Genomic DNA, 10,083 nt, shown 5'->3' with positions numbered 1-10,083 from the left:
GGTGGGCAGAGCTCAGTAAAACTTTAATCCACTTGACTGCTCATGGGTGGGGCTGGGTTCCCTCCCTGTTGGTTGTTTGGCCTGAGGCGACCCAACACTGGAGACTACCTGGGCTCTTTGTTGGGGCCAGTGGCGGACTCTGGGAGGGCTCACGCCATGGAGTGCTTCCCATAACTTCTGCTGCCAGTGTCCTTGTCCCCATGGCGAGCCACAGCCACCCCCACCTCTGCAGGAGACCCTCCAACACTAGCAGGTAAGTCTGGTTCAGTCTCCCCTTGGGTCACTGCTCCTTCCCCTGGGTCCTGATGCACAAACTACTTCATGTGTGCCCTTCAAGAGTGGAGTCTCTGTTTCCCCCAGTCCTGTTGAAGTCTTGCAATCAAATTCTGCTAGCCTTCAAAGTCTGATTCTTTAGGAATTCCTCCTCCCGTTGCTGGACCCCCAGGTTGGGAAACCTGACATGGGGCTCAGAACCTTCACTCCAGTGGGTGGACTTGTGTGGTATAAGTGTTCTCCAGTCTGTGAGTCACCCACCCAGCAGTTACGGGATTTGATTTTACTGTGATTCCACCCCTCCTACCGTCTCATTATGGCTTCTCCTTTGTCTTTGGATGTGGGGTATCTTTTTTGGTGAATTCCAGTGCCTTCCTGTCGATGATTGTCCAGCAGCTAGTTGTGATTCTGGTGTTCTCATAAGAGGGAGTGAGAGCACATCCTTCTGCTCTGCCATCTTGGTTCCTCTGATGGATATTCTAATAGATTATACGAAAGGAGCATTGCTCACTTTTGTGCTCGAATTTCATGTAATCTGTTTGAAAAGAACAAAGAAATGCAAAATGGATTATGAAAAACAATATATTTCACGTCTTATGTTAGCAGAGTTTTATTTTCAGATAAAAAGAACCACATGTTGGATTGATAAAAATAATTTACCAAGAGATAATATATGTATGATGGCTTAATATCCCTTCCTGAATATAATTAGGTTTTAGGTCATAAAAAGATGCTAAAACAAACTGTAAACGTTTCAAAGATTCTTTGTATGAAAATAAATTTCAGGATTGTGTAACTCAAAATGATTTCATTTAAAGTTTAGCTTGCATGTGGTATGCTTGCTAAAGGGGAAGGGGATAAATAGGGGTTTGGGATTAAAATATACACGCTACCATGTATAAAATAGATAACCAACAAGGACCTACTGTATAGCACAGGGAACTATACTCAATATCTTGTAATATCCTATAATGGGAGAGAGTATAAAAAAAGAATACATATTTTTATATATATGTATAACTGAATCACTTTGCTCTGTACCTGAAACTAATAGAACATTGTAAATCAACTATATTTCAGTAAAATTTTTTAAAAAAGAGAAAAAAAGTTTTATTTGGCATATGTTGCTTTCAGTAAGCTAAAGTAAAAAGGGTTTGATACCACAGATGTTTTATAATTGGTTTATCCAAATAAATCCCTAGAATGGTTTGCCTTATTCATATAGTACAGAACTGAAATGATTTAGCTTTTAACTTTGCAGATGTTTGGAAAGATTTTCAAAGAAATGGTGGCATCGCAATGAAATTAGGGCACGGTGAGGAAAGATCTTCAGAACTTCAAGACTTCCTTCAAAATAGAAAAGCACATTTAAAATTGCTCAGGTTTTCCAGTTCATTTGGCCTGGGCAGCTTCCTGCATGTCTTGTCATAACTACCATGTTAAATTTAGTTGTATGTTCAGAAAACGGAGAAAAATGTTCACCACTGGCAGGTGAAAACAGGAAATAAAAATATTGACTCGGGATGTTCCCAGGACAATTAAACAGCTAATGAAAGGATTGTAGTTCCTAAGGCCACTGTGAATAGGAATGTGGGCATAGGTACCTAATGTGGTATCCAGTTGATTCCAGTTCATGATGCGTATAATTTCTGGCTGTGTGAGCAACATTGCAAAATAGTTTGTATTACAGTAAAATAAAAAAAGTGCCTCCTAAAGGACTTATATTTTTAGGATAACAGCAGAATCTTCTCTTCTTTTGGAAGCACCTGGAATTTTTGGAAATGCCCAGTCTTTCATTTTTATTCCAGGTCCAAACAAAATGAGTACACACCTAATCACCAAAGGCATTGTTTACCTGGAGGACCAAGCTGCTTTGGATCTAATATGACCTCAAACTGGAATAGTTAGATGTGATGGTTACACTCTCAGAAATTAATATATCATTTGTTCAGGTTCTGAATAGAACACCATGAGAAATTATTTGGAAGGGATTTCTTTAAGAGAAAGCTATTCATCTAGGAATCTTTTATGGAGGACATCCCATGTCTGAGGCGCTATGAAAAGAGAGAAAAATAGTGTTTACATTTTTATGTAGGAAAGTTAAATTTGGTGGAATTTACTGAAGAGCTGATGACTTTAAAAAATTTATTTTATTGAAGTATAGTTGATTTACAGTGTTGTGTTAATTTCTGCTAGAGGTGATGACTTACTTTCATAAATATATAAAGGCAATTGGCTATTTTTGGTAGTGGTTTTCAAGATTGATGGCAAAATGCATCAGATACTTGCTCGGACTGCATTTTGATTAAGGATTTAATCATTCAGACTGTGTCCATTTTGTTTGCAAGAATTGTTTGTTGAATCCCTTTCTTACGGATGACGTCAGAAAAACAACTTTCATTATAAATCACATCTAATGGGTTAGATTGGAACTCTCAGTGCCAGGAGAAGGGAACGGGAGGAGGAAGTTTCAAAAGCAAGAGTAAGCAAAAGTAAGTCTTAGAAGTTCTCAGAGGCTAGGAGTCTCAGAGGGACAATAAAATCCCCCAACCCCTTATACTCCCACCAGATAAAATGATGTTTGGGAACGTGAAAGGCTGGAAGGCTTCCCTTGCCTCTTTCTTGGGGCCTGGGAAAATGACCGTGAACTCTGCCTGATGACCTCGTCATATAATCACGATACCAGAATATTTAGCCCTTAAATGGAGAGAAGGTTTACTCAGAAGCCAGTGGTCCCTGAAGAGTTCTCTCAGTTGTGCTGAGGGGATGCCAGGGTGGAAGTGGGGCAGGGGAGGTGAATGCAGAGCAGGTGAACTCAGCAGACACCTCAGAGGATGCTGGAGTGGAAGGATGATCAAGCAAGAGGCCGACCACCAACTTAACTCCAGACACCTTCATCTCCTTGCCATGACTAGACACCCCATGTGGCATAAACTGACTGAGTTTATGCCTCACTTGACTAAGAAAACTCTGAAGTGGTTGAGAAAAAACTTGGAATCGAGTTAGCCAAGTTTCAGTCATCTAGCAACTAAGCTCAGAGAGATATGTTATTTTATACATCTGAATTTTGTTAATTAAAAATATTGTACTTACAAAGATTGCCGTGACGTCAGTGAATGGGCATTATTTCCTATGTGGACCTAGAGATGATCATACTAAGTGAAGCAAGTCAGACAGGGAAAGATAAATATCATATGATATCGCATATATGGGGAATCTAAAAATATGATACAGATGAACTTATTTACAAAATAGAAACAGACTTAGAGAATGAATTTATGGTTACCAGTGGGGAGAGGACGGGGGAGGGTTAGATTGGGAGTTTGGAATTGACATGCACACACTACTATATCTAAAATAGATAACTAATAAGGACCTACTCTATAGCACAGGAGGCTCTGCTGAATATTATATAACAACCTAAATGAGGAAAGGATTTAAAAAAGAGTAGATACATATATATGTATAACTGAATCACTGTGCTGCACACCAGAAACTAACACAACATTGCTAATCAACTATACTCCAATATAAAATAAAAATTGAAAAAAATAATAAAGATATTATACTTAACAAAGATTGCCATGATTTCAGTGAGTGTGCTTTATTTCCTATGTGTATGTATGAAATGATTTTGGAAGACTTACTTGACGCTAGAATCAGCTTCATAGCTAGGAATGTAAACTGTTTTTATAAAATCCCCTTAATAGATTAAATGAAGAGGAATTAATTACCAGATGTTGATATGCTCAGAAATATAACCTATCAATTAATTGGAAATATTTAAAGTGATTAATGTTTTGAGTAAGAAATTACCAAGATCAATAATATCCATCACAGGGACTTCCCTGGCAGCACAGTGGTTAAGAATCCGCCTGCCAATGCAGGGGACACGGGTTTGAGCCCTGGTCCAGGAAGATCCCACATGCCGCGGAGCAACTAAGCCTGTGTGCCACAACTACTGAGCCTGTGCTCTGAGTCTGTGAGCCACAACTACTGAAGCCCACGTGCCTAGAGCCCGTGCTGCGCAACAAGAGAAGCCACTGCAATGGGAAGCCCATGCACCGCAACGAGGAGCAGCCCTGCTTGCCGCAGCTAGAGAAAGCCTGCGTGCAGTAATGAAGACCCAACACAGCCAAAGATAATAAATAAATAAAAAAAAAAATAATATCCATCACAGAATCTTCAGGACTTTGCTTGTCAATTTCTAGAAATGACCACTTAAGATAATAGATTCTGTTTTGTGGACAGTGTGTGGAGTTGGTTCTGATAGCCTAACTTCATAGGTGTAAGACCAATGAAAGAAATAAAAACTAGGCTTTTGAATTAAATATTTTTTTTTTGCTTTTCTGACTTTTTAAAGTAAATTCAAAACTTTTAGTAAGAATTTCATTTAAGCATGCATTTTTCCACGCACCTGGTAATTAACCTTTTCCCAGAAGGCTTTGGAGACACTGAAGTTCAGAATATGTCTAAGACTTGGGTGGTTTTCCCCAGTCACAGAATTACAATGATCACTGTAATGTACATCATAAATCTTAGAGATTTATGTCTAGACAAGCTGTATGCTCTGAGACCTCAGTGACTCAGGGTACTTTTTGAATTTACATAACCTATAGTAACTAAGGATCATGCTGCAGAATTTTGACTAGAAATTTGGAATGTGTCCAGTCATTATCTTTCTAACCTTAGTCCCTTTTTAATCTGAGTCAATTTTCAGATACACTTTCTCGGTAGGTGTTATATCATGCTTATTGCTAAAATTCCCAAAGATTCCTTCCTATTGGTTTAAAATTATTGTTTATAAAGTTGCATATATTATCATAGGAAACCTAGGATGGGTGGTGTTTCTAATAGCCTGTCACTGGAGCCTGAAAGGATTGATTACGTGAACGTTTTTAAAAAAGCTTTATTTGTGTACTGTTGACATATAAGTAACTGCACATATTTAAAGGGTAAAATTTGATATGTTTTGTAATATGTGTACACCTGTGAAACCATCACTACAATGAAGATAGTGAGTATATTCATCATGCCCAAAGTGCCCTGTGCCTTTCGGTAATACCTCCTTCCTGACTTTCCCTGTTTTCTCTCTTCATCTCCAGGGATTGCACTGAATATATAGATCAAGTTGGGAAGAACTGATATCTTGACAATATTGAGTCTTCCTTTCCATGAGCATGGAACCTCTCTCCATTTATTTAGTTCTTTGATTTCTTTCATCAGAGTTTTGCAGTTTTCCACATATGGATCTTGTACATATTTTGTTAGATTTATCCCTAGATTTCATTCTTTAGGTGCTAATGTAAATGACATTGTGTTTTTAATTTCAGATTCCACTTGTTCATTGCTGCTACTATGGTCAGTTTTTAAATATTTTAGCCAGTCCGATAGCTGTGTGGTAGTATCTCACTGTGGTGTTAATTTCACTTCCTTAATAACTGTTAACATTGAACATCTTTTCCTGTGCTTATTGCCATACATCTATCTTCCTTCCTGCAGTGTTTGTTACATTCTTTTGCCTATTTTAAAATATTCATGTATATAACTCAGAGGTCCCAAGACCATCCCCATGTTTGGTGACTCACTAGAAATACTCACAGGACTCAGAGTCAGCAGTACTCATGAGTATATTTTATTACAGTGATCAGCAACAGAAAAGGATGCATTAGGCAGTCTGGAGGAGTCCAGTGCAGACTTCCAACATGTTCCCTCAGGAGGGATCACACCTAACACACTCCTTCCACCAGGAGTGAGGTGCAGCAATATGTGTGCAGTATTTTGGCCCAGGGAAGCTTGCTTGTGACTCAGAGTCTAGAGTTTCTATTTGGGGCCAGTCTTATAAGTACTCTTTGCTGACATAGCCAGCCATAGTACCAAAATTTCAAAAGGAAAGTAGGTACTCACCATTAACCACATTTTTTTGTACAGTCCAGGCAGCCTGGTACAACAGGGTACAGTACTCCAGGTGAACAAAACAGCCTTGTTAACATAGGGAACATGCCAAAAGCAAGTCCCCAGATACCAGCCAAAGGCCAACTGTGCAAGCAGACACTTCCAAACGTAGCAAACTCAAATATACTGTGTTAACTCTTTCCTGATAGACACACACACACACACACACACACACACACACACACACACACACACATCCTTTTATTTTCATCAAAACACTTTGATTACTTTGGGACATCTAGGAAGAAGTAGGGAGGTGATAAACCAGGAAAAAGCATTAGATAAAGTTACAAGTATAATGTACAGGGCAATAGAAGTTCTAGGAATGTGGTATTTGCCTTGGGGCCATAGACACTGGCATTTAAGTCAGAAATACATTGATAATATTACAGTAAGAAATCCACTTTCATCTAAAAATAGAACCTGCTTTAATTAGTGAGAGTGGGATTCGCAAAAGCAGAAAACTTCCTTCAGAAAATTCTTTGGGATGGCCGAAAACCCAGGGAGCAAATTGGAGGCTTGGTAGAGAATGAATACAGTGTGTCGGGGGGGGTGTCCAGTCTGGTAGCACCTTAAGGCCAGGGTAGAAATCTGGGATGGACATGTTTTCTCCCACAGGAAAGCTAGAAGGGCTAACTTTGGCAACATGAATCCTTCTATATCAAGCACTGTTGCCATCTTGAATTTGCTCTGATTATGGTTTATTGAGCAGCTTGCCTCAAATCCTCTGCCCTGCCCTTCTCCCCATGAGGGCTTACTGTCATGTATTAAACAGTGACCTCTTCAACATTCTGATGGTAAAAAAATCCTTCTTATAAGGTTGTTTCTTAAACTATCCCTCAATACAAGCCAGTGAGTTAGGAAGGAGAACAGAGAATATGTGCAAATTAATAATTCAGTCTAAGTGGGCAATGTACTACTTACGGTTTATCTCAATCCAAGGACAGATTTTTAGAGTATCTGGTGGCACTGACTCCTGGCATCCCTTGAACAACATTAATAAATATTGCTTTTCTTGGCTTTTGATAGTTATTGTAAGACACCATGTCCAAGATTAGGCTTCCTGAAAAGTACCTGGAGAGTAAGCATTAGAGGCATTCATGTTAATAGAAAGAGACACTGGTTTTGGATTTACATTGTCACATGAAAATAAAAACAGTCAAGAAAGACAGGTGTCCAAAGACAGGATCACTTCTCGGCTGAAAGGATGTGCGTTTCCCCACCTAAATTAAGGAGGCAATTTTCAAAAGAATATTGCTAGATGCAGACAAAATATTGATATATCTGGCCTTGAGATTATAATCACAACTTAAATAATTTATAAAGGTAGTTGGTTAAGAATGGAAAAGGTGCTAATACCAGAAATGTGTCTTTGATGAACATAATAGGTGTTTAGATTATGGGCCATTACCTGTAGTTTGATTGAATGAATTTTCCCTAGGTCATATTATCAAATATGTACTCTCTAACCTGACCGTCATAAGAGATACGTATTTTGGTACCTGTATCTTTTGTAACTGTGTTGAACATCAAAAAATCAAGCAAACAATTCCTATAAAGTCTTTCAAGCCTGATGCGAAACATTGGTTGATACAGTTTTATTTTTGGAATCCTAACTTTGTTAAATGAAGACAATTTCTATTGGTACCATTAGTATTGTAGAGCTAATTGTGAGTTATTCATATGAGTTTACTGTCCAAGGGTCATAAACCTTAGTGAAGTTTTTAATTGTTTTTGGGTCCAATTACTTGAAGCCTTAAAACAAATATATTACACATTCTAGGATGAAAGACTCGTATGAAAGAGCATATATAAAGGCTATTACAGCTAAGAATAAAAGCCCAAATATAAGGATACTTAGAAATTTTTGGATGTTCTGTAACACTAAGTTATAGTCCTGAAGTATTTTAATATTTAATTCCAGGTAGAGAGAAAGTCTTCATACACCTTTTCAACATGCTCCCACTTCAAATATTACCTTCCTCTTTATTTTTTATTATTATTTATTTATTATTTATTTTTGGCTGTGTTGGGTCTTCGTTTCTGTACGAGGGCTTTCTCTAGTTGCGTCGAGTGGGGGCCACTCTTCATCGCGGTGCGCGGGCCTCTCACTGTCGCGGCCTCTCTTGTTGCGGAGCACAGGCTCCAGATGTGCAGGCTCAGTAGTTGTGGCTCACGGTCCCAGTTGCTCCGCGGCATGTGGGATCTTCCCAGACCCGGGCTTGAACCCGTGTCCCCTGCATTGGCAGGCAGATGCTCAACCACTGCACCACCAGGGAAGCCCACCTTCCTCTTTTTAATGGAGACAAAGATGACTTGTTGAATTCATTTAGTTTCATGAAACAACTCAACATTTCTTGAAATCAGTTGTGGCAAAAAAAGAGAACAATAATTGTCAAAGACAAAGGGACATTAGCCATGAGCAGCAACTTCATGACTGTATCTACAGAGGCACAAAGTGAAATGAGGAGCTGGTGATCATGTGCTTAATTTTCTCAGAGTAGATAACGACCCCAGATGATGATGATAATGATTGTGTTGGGAGTGGTGGTGGTGATGATGGTGATGATGATGATATTAACAACAACTTACACTTACCAAGTGCTTATTGGGTGTCAGGCATTGTTCTAAGTACTACTCTTGCACTAATTCATTTGATCCTCAAGGAATCCTAACAGGTAGATATTATTTTTACCCCCATTTTTACAAATGGATTGAGGAACAGAATGATTAAAAACTTGTTTGAGGTCACACAATAATAGTGTAGAGGTATGATTCAACCCCTGGTTGGTTTAGTCTAAATACTATACTCTAAACCACTACTTTTTATATGGAAAAGTGACAAATCTGATACTTTTTGTTTTTGTTTTTTTTTGCGGTACGCAGCCCTCTCACTGTTGCGGCCTCTCCCGTTGCGGAGCACAGGCTCTGGACGCGCAGGCTCAGCGGCCATGGCTCACGGCCCAGCCGCTCTGCGGCATGCGGGATCTTCCCGGACTGGGGCACGAACCCGCGTCCCCTGCATCGGCAGGTGGGTTCTCAACCACTGCGCCACCAGGGAAGCCCTAACTTGCGTTTTGATCAGACTCTCCAAATACATGAAAGCAACTGGGAAGAAACTGAGTGGTGGAAAGAGAAGTATGTTTGAGACTATTGATCTTTGCCGTATTGTTTGCTCCTTTCTTAGTGTACAAGACTGTCTTCTGCACCCTGTAGGTAAAGTTCAGGAGTTGGAGCTTTGGGTTTTGCCTAGGGAAACATGGAGTCAAAGTTTTAGAGCTGAATATGACTGTGGTTCAGAACTTTTTTTTTAAAGGAATGAGCTCATGCAAACCCCAGAATTTGAGACTTCTCTAAGATGTGGCAGGTCTTCTGGTTTCCAGTACCATGACGTTTCCATTTCACCACATCTAAATATTAGATGCCCACCAGTTTGCATACCAGCCTTGCAACACACCTTGACAAACTTCCACACTTCCATTGGCCCTAAAACTAGTCCATGTGCCTGAGCTTTTGGTAATGGAAACAGCTTTCCTGTTATTTTCACGCACAGTGGAGTAGAAAAAAATATGTTAATCGGGTCTGTGATTTGTGAATGGTTTAAAAAGGTGGTTACTATGTTGGGTGTATCTAGTTTGTTTGTGTATCTAAGCACCGATCTAAAAAGATTTATTCCTCTTCATTATGTCAAGATTCCTAAGTGGAACCAGGTGAAATGTCAGACTGGGACATGGTTACGTTCCATGATGCGTTGCGAGATGTTAAAGAGAGAAGGATTTGTGTTTGTGTTCTATAAAAATCAGAATTAAAATCTCCTTAAGGGCAGGGATTTTTGTCTGTCTTGTTTACTCGTGT

Source organism: Orcinus orca, chromosome 12 (assembly GCF_937001465.1).
Source record: "Orcinus orca chromosome 12, mOrcOrc1.1, whole genome shotgun sequence".
In the NCBI taxonomy this organism is placed as follows: Eukaryota; Metazoa; Chordata; class Mammalia; order Artiodactyla; family Delphinidae; genus Orcinus; species Orcinus orca.
The sequence above is the reverse complement of the archived record's forward strand: the minus strand, read 5'-3'. Positions refer to the sequence as shown.